Raw genomic sequence first — 15,289 nt, forward strand, 5'->3', positions numbered from 1 at the left:
ATACAAAGCCAACACGTTTCAGGGACTTAATGCTCCCTCTTCATCGGGGCTGAGAGCCAAGACAACACAAAATCATATAAAACAGAATATTTAAAAACTGCCAACCATGTAATGCCATCAATGTAGCCAGGTTTGCTAATTGTTACAAATGTTTTTCCCTGTTTGGAAGTTTTGTTCCTTACCTGTGACATTAGAAAGGTTGTCTGCAATGCTAAGCTGCAGTGACCATTTTGGGGAAGACCATGAGCAATTTGTGGCTATGGAGTGTCTTTAACCCTTGGGGTGGCCATATTGGGAGAGCAAATATGTATGCTGTGTGGATTATGATTGTGTGAAGGAGGACACAGAGGATGAGGATTTGGACTGATGTGCATCCTGCGACAACACAAGCCTGCTGGGAGGAACTGAGACTTGGGGATGTAGCCTCCAGACAGACTGGGCCTGTGTGTCAGATTGCCAATGAAACTACACGCCCCAGTATGACTGGGGCTCTGGGAAGAAGAAAAGGAAAGTCTGTTCCCAGGCATGAAGGAGATGTGGTGAGGACATTGTGGGAGACAGATCATGCAGCAGGCTGTTAGCAGAATGTGACCACTGTATCAAGGACACAATAAAGCTGAGAGTAATGGACACCTCCTAATATTTGTGAACGACACTGTTGCTGACTGGTGCCACAGCCTAATTGTTGGGGAGAACGTCACTGCCGCCAACTTAGGTGAGTTGTCAAAGGAAAACAATGAGAGATAAACTGTCACCCCAGTTGGTGAGGGGCCACAAACCAAACCCCACTAATTTTTTTAATTTTTTTTATTGACATTAAATAATGAACAATAAAAGTGGTTAACCACTTGATCCCTTGATGACGTCAGAGGGCATCCAACCACCAGAGTGTAGGGAAGAAACCAGTCCAGCAGTGCAGAGGAGCCTGCGGTGAAAAGGATCTGGTAAATAAAACTGCTTTTTAAATACCCTAGACATAAATGAACATTTATACCTTGCGGTACAGATGTGTCCCCATTGCAAAAGGAGGGGGGGGGGGGGTTACTTTTCCTAGAGTTCAGCTTGACTTGACTGGATTTTTGGTGCATGTATTCTGTTGTGTGACTTTAAGCCCTGCATGCCTGACTTACCAGTCCAATAGAAGCACAGTTAAAGTGGTTCTAAAGCTTTAAAGTGGTTGAAAACCCTTGCATATCCCCAGTGAAGTGAATAGTCTTAGATGTTACAGAGAGATTAAACAAATCCTCCTACAAAGTCTTACTTTTATTTCTGCAGTTTTCCCCTTTCTACACTCTTTGGAAAGTGCAGATCCTGTTAGAAAATGTTCTTCCTCTTTCAGAAGCACATAGGGATGGGTGGGGAGACTGGACTTACACTATTTGAGAGTTGATTGGAGGAAAGGAACACACTCCCCTCCACATTGGCAGAGTAATGAAGGAACATACAGAGCTGTAGTCTGAATTGACAATCTTCCTGCTATTCCCCCTCTTAGCTCCCTCCCCAACACAAATTTTCAGCTACTGTTATTTCATGTGTCTGAGAACTTGTCAGAAGTGACTCATGCTGATAACAGAGGAACGGTGCACCAGAGAGAAACAACACTTAGAGCCTTGGAGAGAGATAAGTAAACACTACAGATATATGTGCTTAGGTCAAATTTCATGAATGAGGTTTACAACCACTTTAACCACTTAAGCCCCGGAGGATTTGGCTGCTCAAAGACCAGGGCCTATTTTGCGATTCGGCACTGCGTGACTTTAACGGACAATTGCGCGGTCGTGTGACACTGTACCCAAATGAAATTGATGTCCTTTTTTTCCCACAAACAGGGCTTTCTTTTGGTGGTATTTGATCACCTGTGCGATTTTTATTTTTTGCGCTATAAACAAAAAAGTGCGTCAATTTTGAATAACATATTTTTGGTTAAAAAAATCGCAATAAGCGTATTTTGATTGGTTTGCGCAAAAGTTATTGCGTTTACTAACTAAGGGAAAGATTTATGTCATTTTTATTGTGGACAGATCGGACCCCTGACTAACATTTTTGACACTTTTGGGGGTAACAGTGACATTACTACAGTAATCAGTGCTATACATATACACTGTTACTGTAAAAATGACACTGGCAGGGAAGGGGTTAACTTTATTAGAGATCCAGGGGTTAGGTGTGTCCCTAGGGGCGTGATTCTAACTGTCAAGGGGCGTGGCTTGTGATGTAACCACAGAGACATACGATCCTACATAGCAGGATCGTAGAGTCTCTGCTGTTACACCAGGGAGAATGACAGGCGGCTTTGTTTACATTAGCCGCCTGCCTTTCTCCCTCTCCAGTGGGAGATCGCGAGTGGCCGGCGGACATCGGAGCCGCTGGTCACTCGCGCGGGGATGGCCGTGAACGAGCGAGGGCGGGAGTGCGCCTCCGGCGGCGCGCACTCGCCCCCTACAGGCTCCTGGGCGAGCGACGTAGTACTATGTCGCTTTGCCCAGGAGGGGCTGACTGCCGCAGTAAATGTACTTGCGGCGGTCGGCAAGCGGTTAAAGTTTCTCACCTTCTGTGCTGCAGCTCCCCCCAGCCCTCCCTTTTTCTTACCGAAGCCCAATCTGATCCAGCCCCGTGCATGAAAGCAACGGCTCTCACTGCTGTTTCCCTCCTCATTGAGCAGACTGACACATTGACTCCCGCTGCTGTCAATCAAACGCTGTGACGTGGAGGGGGGGAGCTGCCTGTTCAGTGCCAATAGACGCAGACAGGGAGGCTCAGAAACAAGCACGCACGGGTGCCCCCCTGGAAAAAGTTTTTCTGTGGGGGCACCCGCTGAAGAGGAGGGGCCTGGAGGGCCATTGGGGAACCACAGAAGAAGAAGATCGGGGCTGCTCTGTGCAAAAGCGTTGTACAGAGCAGGTAAGTATACACATGGTTGTTATTTATATAAAAAACAAAAAACAAAACAAAGGTTTAGTAATAATTTAATGGCCAATGAGGTGTTGTTGGTAGGAGGTGGTCGGTTTGGGTGAATAGAGTTTAGCTTTGTAGGGAAAGTAGGGAAAGTTCTTAGTAAGTGAAACCAGAATCAGAAGGGTGCACATAAATGGCTTTCCTGCTTTCTGAAAAACGATTGCCATATTGGTTTAAAGGAGTGGCAGTAGTGGCAGTGATTGGGTCTTAGCCAGTACCAGCAGAAACAGCCCTTTTACCAGCCATAGCTGGCTTCCCTATGGAGAGAGGGAGAAAACCAGTTCTGGGCTGCAGGCATAATGGAAAACAGAAACGGCTTACTGTGCTGGATGTCTGTTTTCTGTGACTTTCCGTTTAGTGGTTTTCCGGCTTGCATGCCTTACTTTGTTGTATTGTTCTTAGTCTTTTTAAGCTTTCTAGGAATATAGGGGGATGAAAACAGGCTATTGGGTGTTCTGTGAATACACGTTCAGTAATGTAGTAGTTTATGTTCTTTGATTCACATCTCACTGTATATCCTTTAACATCTGTGTTTATTTTTCTTTCCGAATTTCAGTAAATAGTATTTTGACTTTTGTTTGGAAATTCTGAAGGATTGTTTAGATCATTAATAAATGCCATATTGTAGAAGAGTAGCACATCCCGTTACTGGACTGAAAGGAGATCCTAGCCATTCAAAGATTCCAAACCTTAGTCGAAATATGCAAGTAAAAATCACAATTTAACATTGACAAATTCCCGTTTTGCAGAATCTTTAATAGTTACATAGTTAGTGAGGTTGAAAAAAGACACCAGTCCATCCAGTTCAACCAATGATGAGTGTGTGTATAAGTGTTTATGTCAATAGTACATTGTATACCCCTGTATGTTGTGGTCGTAAGGGGGGCCCATCTAATAGTTTTTTGACTATCGATGCTCCCCGCTGACAGCACTGCTTGTGGAAGAGAATTCCACATCCTTACTGCTCTGATGGTATAGAACCCTTTAAGGTTAAACCGCTTTTCTTCTAATTTTAGTGAATGGCCGCAAGTCCTTTTATATTTCTTTCACTGAATAGTTTGTTCCCTATGCTAGGGTCGTCAGTACTGTATTTTATACATTGATATCATATCCCCTCTCAAGCGTCTCTTCAATGCTTGTAGTCTTTCCTCATAGCTGAGATCCTCCAGTTCCTTTATTAGCTTTGTTGCCCCTCTCCTGACTCTCTCCAGTTCCAGCACATCCTTCCCGAGGACTGGTGCCCAGAACTGGATGGCATACTCCAGATGCGGCCGGACCAGAGTCTTGTAGAGTGGGAGAATTATCATTTTATCTCTGGAGTGAATCCCCTTTTTTATGCATGCCAGTATTCTGTTGGCTTTGCTTGCAGCAGCTTGGCATTGCATGCCATTGCTGAGCTTGTTGTCTACTAGGACCCTCAGGTCCTTTTCCATCTTAGATTCCCCCAAAGTCTCTCCCCCTAGTGAGTAACTTGCGTTTGTATTTCTGGCACCCAAATACATTACCTTATATTTTTCAACATTAAACCTCATTTGCCATATAGATGCCCACCCCATTATTTTGTTTTAGGTCTTCTTGTAAGGTTTCCACATCCTGCGTAGAAGTTATTGCCCTACTTAATTTAGTATTGTCTGCAAATATGGAGATTGAGCTGTTTATCCCATCCTCTAGGTCGTTTATGAATTCATTAAATAGGTGTAGCCCCAGGACAGATCCTTGGGGGACCTCACTTTCCACACTGACCATTCCGAGTACTCCTTATTTATCACCATCCTTTGAACTTGCCCCTGAAGCCAGCTTTTAATCCAGGTACTCACCCTATGGTCCATACCTACGTACCTTAGTTTGTACAGTAAATGTTTGTGGGAAAGTGTATCAAATGCCTTTGAAAGTCCAGATACACCACATCCACAGGCCTTCCTTTATCCAGATGGCAGCTTACTACTTCATAGAACGTTAATAGATTGGTCTGGGAAGAGTTATTTTTCATGAATTCATGCTGATTACTACTAATGATACTGTTTTCATTACTAAAGTCTTGTATATAGTCCCTTATCATCACCTCCAATATCTTACAGACTATTGATGTTAGTTCCCAAGGATATATCTCGGCCCTTTTTTAAATATTGTTACCACGTTGTCCCATAGATGTGAATGGGGCCATACATGAGTCTTCACATGCAAAATTTGGCAGTGCCAGCATTTCATGGGGCAAAATAGAGGTGAGGACCATTTATAGGTAAGTTCTGGCAGCAGAAAGTATCTGCTATGCATAAGTGAAGAGGATTTATTCTAGTTTGCAAATCAAAGTGTCAGGTTTGTGCTAAAACTCTCGCTGGAAAATATTATTCCTAACAAGAAAAGTTACATTATATTTATTTGTCCCGCTGGCAGCTTTAAATACAAACTTCCCCTTCAACTGCTGAATATACAATTCTCTTCTCGGCGGTCATGTATACAATGATATACAACACCAAACCAATAAATATACATTTGAAACATTTTTTACACTTGTTTATTTAAAATTTTTGCTTGAACATGAACTTTAAAATATAGCTTCACTGATTATTAATTTTTAAGTTGTTCCATCCACCACTCTGTTATATAAAGGGTTTACTTGGCATTTTTTGTATAGACACCTGATTGTATTTCCACATTTTAGGATGCCATGCATTGTAATGTATCTTCACTACCCTGTCCTTAAAAGATCTCCTTCGCCCCGGGAAGCTTAGCCCCTGCTAAATTAAACCTCTAAATGTAGACAGAAGCAGCCATGAGAGCCACTCTTCATTATGAAACATGCATTTTCTACAGCTCATTGTTTATTGAGTCCATTTAACCTATTCAAGGCGAAGACTTAAGTGTCAACAATGGTGAGCACCTGCTGAGTTCGAATCTGAATGATATACTGTAATTATGGTGGAAAATGCTACCAGGTGCTCGTAAGTATTTAAATGAAAACAACTTTTAATTGTGTTTTCCATAATTACCCTCCTACACGTTTCAGAATTGCTCTACTGTAGGATTCTCACGATTTGCATAGGTTCTTCTCCCTTGTCTCACGGTAGGCCCATTCATTCAACCTGATGAAAAGAAAGTGAATGTACATAGAGTTGTTGGCAACAGCAACCAATCATGTTTTATCCTTCATTTTAAGAAACAAAATGAAATTATATCTAAAGCAATTTTTTTTTGTAACATTTTTGATGGAATCAGGAATGGCGAAAACCCTTTAGGTTTATTTTGCCATTTGTGTTGCACTGCAGAGATTTCCCAACACTTCTTGTCCTGTATGCATGATGGGAAATGAGAGGAAAACTCTCCAAAGTGACATAACTACTCTCTTAGACAGTTGTCACTGGAACAAGTGTCACCATTGGAAGATTTCCTTTCTATTCCTGTTCTGGAAACAGCTTAAAAGTTTGGATGACACATCCATCAGTGGGGCACCTTTCACACATTGCGTAGCAGGAACTTTTGTTCCTGCTGATGATTTTGTGCATGCGATTTTCATGGGATACTTGGGATCATGCATAGGGCTCCCCTGTGCCCATTTGTCACCCAAATAAAGCTCCTGCTGCTTTTTGAGCCACAAGCTCCACGCCATTTTTAAAGACACATTTTGCTATGATTGCAACGCAATTCTGTGATGCGACAAATGTGGCAAAATGGCACCACCTTTGGGATGACATTTAGAATTCGTTTTTGCACCAATAACCACGCGATTTGGAATCACAGGCAGAATCGTGGCAATTTCACCCGCAATTTCCACATCGCTAAGTGTGAATGGGGCCTTAGTGTCACCAGGACAAAAAGAAATAGTAAATCTCACTAGCAGAAACACATACAAAAATAAAAGCTGACAGAGAGTCTAACCCTTTCACAAAATATCCCCCCCAAAAAATAAAAAAAATAAAAAATAAATAAATAAATATATATATATATATATATATATATATATATATATATATATATATATATCGGGTAAAATAGGTATAGCACATCACCATTTTTCTAGGTACATACATTTCTAAAGGTGCTAGTGACATGACATTTTCATCACATGCCGGTAACAACCCATGCAATCCATACATACAAAAAAACCAAAATAAAAAAGTGAAGATATGTGTAATAAAATGGAATGAAAGGGAAAAAGTACCGAATGCATAAAGACAGGGAGGTGCAAAAAGGCATGTAAAGGCAAGGCACTATATATATATAGATATATATATATATCTATATATATATATATATATATATATATATACACTGTGTATAAAAAAGTGCAGATCAACAAAATAATCAATATAGTCAAACAATTAATGTGACCATTACATGAATAATTTTATTTAATGTCAGTAACCCATCCAATGAATAGATATGAAAAACAAGTACAACAAGAATAAATTAAAATCGATTAATATAATCATACTATTAATCTAACTGATAAATACATGTTATTGTATATTACTAATGTCTTCAATAAAACACATTTATATATCACTAAATAGTGTCTCTGTGATTATTTAGAAGTTTGACGTCACCCAAACAAGTGGAAATGATTAAAGGAAAAATATTTAAAAAAAAAACACATTTTCTCCAAATCCATGCAAAAGGGCCTCTTTCTTTCACCAGTCTGTGTCCGCCACCACCTCTTGTACAAAGCGCCTATTTATGACCTACACAATAGTAAGGTCAATATGTGCCTTGTCCATATACCAGGGCTGGTTTTCACACCAGGGAGTCACCAAATTTATCAATAAGTGGTTTTTAATCCTTATCTGGTTAGCTTACCCTCCAGCAACAGTGACTTCAAAAAATCAGACAGCCTCTCATGGTGCAGCAATTAGTAAACACCATCCCGTTATTTAAAAATTAGATGAAGTCACAAATCACATGACGAAACACGTCAGGGCTGGAGTCACGTGACGTCCTCACACCCGGAACCAGAAGTAAGCTGATGTACACACAGTACTGATGCCAATGCCTGTCCTTACGGGGGTGACACCTTAATTGTTAAAGGAGGCAATACTCTTTGTGCACTGGATGAAAGTGCACTGATTTTGTGAGTGGTTATATATTGTTTTCAAATAAAGGGATGGTGTTAATTAAATACTGCACTATGAGAGGCTGTCTGATTTTTTTGGAGTTACTGTTGCTGGAGGGTGAGTGGACCAGATAAGGAGGATGGACTTCATAGAGTATTTTTTGTAAAGGTGAGCTAAGCCTTAAACCCTTCCCTACTCTATCCAAAACTACATTACAAACAGTGTAATACCTAAATCTGATTTGGTGTTAGCTTCTTGCAGTCTACTACAGCAGAACTCAGAATAGGAAAGGGAGAAGCAACAAAAGGAGTCATTTTCCAAGTATGTACTTTATTTCATACATTATGTTGTGCCATAGATGATCTAAAGGATGTTTTTGTATTTTCCAATGCAGAGCTGGGCACATTTACGAAAACATAATGTATTCTTACAATCTACATACATACATAAAAAAATACTAAACTGCAGTGACCACAGCAAAGCACCTACATACCAAAGGTACCATTGAAATCAATGAAACCAGAATTCCCCATGCGCAGTGAAACGCCTCTAGCAGCAGACAATTAAGCGTGTCGCCATTTTTAATAACGGTCTCTGAGCTCGGTACTGAGCATGCACAGAGCAGTGGCAAGAGCTTGCAACTTCTATTCTGTAGACTTAGAAATCTAAAGTGACTCAGTTGTCCGAGAAGCAGTGCTTGATTGTAGAATCAAACAACTCAGAAAACATATCTACATTCATGCTGCCAATAGCAAACAATCACTGATGGAAAACTGGCACCTTTTTGTAAAAAAATATATCCTGCAGAGAGTCAGGAGGTCTCAATATTAGGCAATGGACGGTGTAAATAATTAATCAACAAGCCAGCCCCCAGAATGATTTCAGCATTACATTGAAGGCTTTGATGTCACCATCGTAACTGAAAAACTGCCATTTCTGAGAAAAAGTTCAGCAATGGCAGCCAACACACTTCACTCGCACTTCTTAAAATTGAAGGCTCCAAAATTTCATTTTGTTTTTTTCCCACTGCTGATTATTAAATTAAGGCAGAGAGCATGTATTAAGTAAAAGAAGCGTCTGCGTTGTATTCTAATGCTGCGATCCAATGTCATATGTGAACAAATAACCTTAAGAAGTGAACATTAGCTGTTTTATTACCTGCAGCATAGTATAAAAGCATTGTGCTGATTGTTGAATATAAAAGGCCTTTTAAAAAATCTTGCAAAATGCAGGTTTTTATAATTCGCTATAAAACAGAACCCAACTTCTCCTGGAAGTTATATTACATACTGCACATACAAAACCATCCATAAACTTACAGCTGGAGCACCAAGAGCCAATACCCTTGCCTGTAATGTTCCATATCTCTACAGGAAGACACGCCATTCATAACATACACATACAGACTGTCCTTTGTTCCTTCCCATCTCCTTGATCTTCTCTGTAATCATGAACGTATTCTGTAATAATAAAAGCACAGCGTCAAGCAGCGATGACAGTAAACTTGCTAAAACCCTGTTAAAATGGTTGATTTGATATCATGACAGCGCAGGTAAATGGCCGAATGACAAATGATCCTTTCTCGCTTCTAAGTTCAGAATACTTACAGGCTCTTAAATCTTGGACATTGATATCCTTCCAAAAAAAAAAAAAAAAAGCCAGGAAAAAAACATTTTAAATTCCTATTCCTAATGTATCCTCCCCCCTCCTTCTTGATGATATTCATTGTGGACGCGAGATGGTCGAGCTTTTGCTTATCCTCTCCCTTTAAATCCACAGTTATAACAGCCATTTAGTTCATGAATATGGTAATCCTGGATGCATATGAAAAAGAAAAAAATCACTGAAATTAGCTTGGAGGTTCCCACTATGAAGCACGAATCATCGCCTTTAACTAATTCGCGAAAAAGTAGTGCTATCTCATCACTTTGCTTCACGCATGGTGGGATTAACACAATAGGAATCCAATTTTAAGGGTCTACGATATGTAGACCCCCCTCCCCTTTTTTTATTAACATCTATGGCTAAGTATAGCTGAGAAGCTTTATTAATAACTTAAACATGGTAAAGAAATTGCGTTCTGAACTATTCAGAGATGGCAGAGTGTGGCGCCATGCATATTTTTGCAGACACACCCAGCGTGGCTCAAATGAGTATTTTTTTTTTTTTTTTAATAAATGCACAGGGATAGGCTAGCTGGGTAATAAGATTATAGCTGAACATCTCTGCTTTACCAAATATTAAAATGTTGTACGTAGGGGATAATTGCGGACCGCTGATATAATTGACTGTACGCTCCTATACATATTTATGTGACGTACGCTTTCGTGCGCCACTCATCGCTAGGGTGCGGCTTATGACCGGTACATGTAATAAAGGCAGAGTTTGGAAAAAAAAATAAAATAAAGGCAGAGTAATTACTTCTTAGTAAATAGGCAGCCAGGGTTTTTTTTTTTTATCCCTGAGAATATTAAAGATGTATGCAGTTTAATAATGTACAAATGTCTCAGGCTTCTATCAGGACACAGTGGCCAATGCACCTATTGTGTCACTGCTGCAAAATACTCTATAGCGATTGGCCACTGTCTGCATCACATAATACTGACTGGTTATAAAGGACTTGTCTAGAGGAAGCTTGTAGGTACTCCATTGTCTGCTAAACTTCATATGACTTTATGACTGCATTCCCTTTTATCAGGGGGGGGGGGGGTCAGACAGCTGAATTATAACAGAATTTCTTTCTTTTTATTTTTTTTTATAATGCCCTGTCATTCCTTCTAGTTAAAGACTATTCATAAAAGGCACAAACTAATGGCAGGGATTTTAATTAGATTAAATTTCGCAGAAATACTCATAATGCCTTTTTTTTCGGCTTTCCAAGAAGCAATTTGTTAACGAGGTAAAAAAATTTGGATTTTTTTTTTTTACTTTTTTTTTTTAATTTTCAAGAAATTGTGTTCACGAAATTGGGGTACAGCAGACAAGCTGTAAACGAATTGAAAAAAAAAAAAATAAATAAAAAATAAGCGCCTGTAATAAAAAATGCCAAATGGACGGCGAATTGCCTAATCTGTCCGCTTTTTGCATAGTTTTGAGAAAATAATCGCTTTTATATTTATTTTCTTCAATACTTTCTTTTTTTTCTCGTTTTTCTGTTATAGACAAATGTAAGATCACAGTCTGGGCTCGATGCCAAAGGCTGGTATTTCACAGCAGCGACCGCCTTGCAGACAAGAGCTGTGGGAAACAGGAGGGAGACTCTCGCTTAGGGTACCACTACTATGGAGACACAGCTGGGCTGAACAAGATTTGCTACGAAGCAACCAGCGAGAGACGCAGGACGGGTCTGACTTGAGCACTGCCTGAACAGGCAGTAACCAGAAGAGCTAGCAGCCAATCCGGCCATGCTCCACTGTTTGAAACCAGCTCCTCATCTCAGCCAATCAGTGACAATATTGGTGAGAAACTCATTTACATCACGCAGTAATGAACCTTGTTTAACATATATTATATATATATATATTTTTTTTTTGCTTTCGTTGTGATTAGGTTCCCCAATAATTATTCTGCCTGCATAATTTAAATCGCTATGCAAAAAAGATGGCTCGGTTCCAGCGATCATATGAGCATGTGCTATCTCACACTGTCACTGAGACAATTATTTCATTTTTTATGCAGCAGATTACATTTTAACCCATTCCTGTTGACTACTTTCCTGCAACTTAACAGCATTTTTTTTTAAATCTTTTTTCTTACATTTAATATTATTTATTTTTGCATTACTGTTTTTTTTTCTATTCAATTTCTCATTTTTTTCTGTCCAATTTTTTTTTTTTATTTTACCTTGAATGCATTATGATATATACTCTATTTAAAAAAAAAAAAAAGCATTTTAAAAGAGTTGAAAGACATTCTTTGGCCTTTGTCACCGTCTGAGTCAAGTTAAGCATTAATGTGCTTTATTTGTTCCCATCAAGGTGAAATCACATTCAAAAAACAGCGGTGAGATCATTTATAAATAAGTGATAAACATTCCTCCATTGTCAATGGCTTAATGTTTTCTCCCCACATAAAACACCTTTATTCATCTTTCCATATCATGAGATGCTTAGAAATACGCTTTAGGCAAGCAGCCTATATATTCTTGTGAAAAACAGAACTGAATGTAGTCAGAATGGATATTAGGCAGGCGTTAATATTAATGCTTCCCATAAATGAGATAAATAAAACAGAAAAACACGCCCTCTGAGTATATAGCGTAATAAGTAATCTCAGCTGATAACACCTGCTTTTTTAAAAGACTTATGGCGTAAAATTCTCCATCCTCTCTACCAACCATTATCTGCACATGCACATTTCCTATCAAGAGGTAGAAATATTCCTTGGTTAATTCTGGGGGAAAAAAAATCTTGACGAGATTTCACAGCCAGGCGAAAATCCTATCAACTTTTTTTTTCCTTGTATGTCCTCAAGGCCTTTTTAGTAATTTGCAATGAGATGTCCAGTTTCTTTATTAAAAAAAAAAAAAGATTTTTTTTTTTTTTAAATCAGTTGAAAAAAAAAAAAAAAAAAAAAAAGAAATAGTGAATCTCAGCGAAAGCCTTAAAAAGGTCTCTATCAGCTGCAAAAAAAATGAGACGGAGCAATAATCAGGCACGCTGCGACTCTGGAGAGAACGCAGAGAAGGTGACCAGTAAACTGTGGCTCTTTCAGTGAGCCGTGCATTCCATCATCTCATCATCAGTATTCTGTGTGCAAGCGGCTGTGTCTTGGTTCAGCCACTCACTCCCCTGCTGCAGATCCTGTAATTTGAATCATGCGTAATAATATATTATCCTTCTGGGGGCCTCTTTTCTGTAGGAGAGTGGTTTTCTACATTCTGCTGTAAGAGGACTCCTGGCCCAGAGCCAGGGCCTGGTCATTATTCACCCAGGCAATCAAGACCGTCTTCCTTAAGGAATAACATCTGCACTGGAGCCGGTGCCAAAAAAATCCTCCCCATATTATAAATGAGAATTTCTTGGAAAATAACAGTGCTTAAAAATACTGCATCGGAAAAAAAAAAAAAAATCGCCAGGATCCACTTTCAGAATTCTTCCTTCCATGTTTTTGCATTCACACCAAGTGCTGAAATTCTTAGCTTAAGTCCTCTGTGGCAGGAAGAGATTAAAATTAAAAGGGAAGGGGGGGGGGCATGGGGGGTGTCTTGAAATCAATGGCGACTCAGCAGAACAGGCATCTATAGTCTTAGTGGTACCGGAGAAGCAGGAGAGTCCCGTTACTGTTTTATATTTACATACAACTGTTTATTTTAACCTGAATTCTTCTTTGTACATAGAGAATACATTGCGTTATTGCATCCATTTATCTAGTCACCATTAAAGGTTAAATTACCTGTCTCTGCCTGGAAATTACTATTCTTGCAGTCAACTCAGGGGGTCGCTTTTGTCATTGTTGAGAGAATTCTTGTTTTTTTTTTTTCTCATTTTTTTTGAACTTCCAAGTTCATTGTGCGGCTTTCCTGTCGACTCTCCGAAGCCTGATGCTAGCAGCTATTATGATTCTGCTTAATACCACATTAAATATTTAGAGGAGCGTTCTGTATTATAAATTGCAATAGGCACCTTCAAAGATCTGGCTCTAGAATTTGACACTAAAGGAGGGCAAACTGTCTTGGGGATCCGCTACCTCCCATTGAAGGATGCAGCTATTGTTAGGACCATGCTGAGTGATGGCACAGCCTGAGTTGAGTGGTTTATAGCACAATGTTGATGTGTTATTTCTTAACAGCACCCATAATATGTAATGACATTGGTATGGATATACACTATATTGAAAAAGTATTGGGACGCCTGCCTTTACACGCACATTAACTTTAATGGCATCCCAGTCTTAGTCCGTAGGGTTCAATATAGAGTTGGTCCACCCTTTGCATCTATAACAGCTTCAGCTCTTCTGGGAAGGCTGTCCACAAGGTTTAGGAGTGTGTCTATGGGAATGTTTGACCATTCTTCCAGAAGCGCATTTGTGAGGTCAGGCACTGATGTTGGATGAGAATGCCTGGCATGCAGTCTACACTCTAATTCATCCCAAGGGTGTTCTATCGAGTTGAGGACAGTCAAGTTCCTCCACCCCAAACTCGCTCATCCATGTCTTTTTGGACCTTGCTTTGTGCACTGGTCCAAATCATTTGGTGGGGGGAGTAGGGGGGGGGGGTTATAGTGTGGGGTTGTTTTTAAGTGGTTGGGCTTGGCCCCTTATGGGCCATACACACTATAAGATTTTCTGAAGACATTTCCTTTAGACTTACCAAAACCATATAATATGAGGTCAAACCTAAACACTTTCAATTTGTATGCAATCTGTCAGGCCCTTGCACTACATAGAAAAGGTAAATCTGAAGGAAATCTAACCACAAAAGTTGGATAGTGTGTATCCAACTTCAGTTCCAGTGAAGGGAACTCTTAAGGCATCAGCATACCGAGACCTTTTGGACAATGTCATGCTCCCAACTTTGTGGGAACAGTTTGGGGATGGCCCCTCCCTATTCCAACATAACTGCACACCAGTGCACAAAGCAAGGTCCATAAACACATGGATGAGTGAGTTTGGGGTGGAAGGAACTTGACTGGCCTGCACAGAGTCCTGACCGAAACCTGATAGAACACCTTTGTGATGAATTAGAGTGGAGACTGCGAGCCAGGCCCTCTCTCCAACATCAGTGCCTGACCTCACAAATGTGCTTATGGAAGAATGGTCAAAGATTCCCATAGACACACTTCTAAACCTTGTGGACAGCCTTCCCAGAAGAGTTGAAGCTGTTATAGCTGCAAAGGGTGGGCCAACTTAATATTGAACCCTACGGACTAAGACTGGGATGCCATTAAAGTTCATGGTAAAGGCAGGTGTCCCAATACTTTTGACAATATAGTGTATGGATGAACATCATCCAAAACATGTAATAATTTATTGTGCTTCCTGACTGTTGGCATTATTGTGGGGGCATTCACTATCATACTGGGATCACTGTGCATGTGTAGTTTTGGGGTAGACAATATGGGTTGATGAAACTGCATTTCAATCACTGTCCTTTTTTAGTTATTGGGGTTTCAGTAATTTCTAAAATGTATCTCTGGTTAACACAATTTTTTCTTTAGATTTGGATAAATTAGGGAAGATTAGTATGTGTCCCATTGAGCAAATATCCTTTTACCCTTAGACACAAGACGTGAGTGCAAATCTCTTTATAGTAATGCGACTTACACAGTTTCCCGAAAGCTTTCCCT

The 15,289-nt window shown here is 39.9% G+C and overlaps 2 long non-coding RNA genes across 2 annotated transcripts in view; both read right to left on the reverse strand.

Moving 5' to 3' along the window:
• Positions 1 to 15,289, reverse strand: part of LOC309545470 — a 1,154,934-nt gene that overhangs the window by 1,067,773 nt on the left and 71,872 nt on the right. The gene's annotated exons all lie outside the window — the stretch shown is intronic.
• Positions 5,489 to 10,106, reverse strand: LOC309547058. Its single transcript, XR_014224951.1, has 3 exons — positions 9,611 to 10,106; positions 9,323 to 9,463; positions 5,489 to 6,038 (listed from the first exon to the last, which is right to left on the reverse strand). It is a non-coding gene; the product is annotated as an uncharacterized lncRNA (long non-coding RNA).

This window comes from Pelophylax lessonae, assembly GCF_965119305.1.
Source record: "Pelophylax lessonae genome assembly, chromosome: 2".
Classification (NCBI taxonomy): domain Eukaryota; kingdom Metazoa; phylum Chordata; class Amphibia; order Anura; family Ranidae; genus Pelophylax; species Pelophylax lessonae.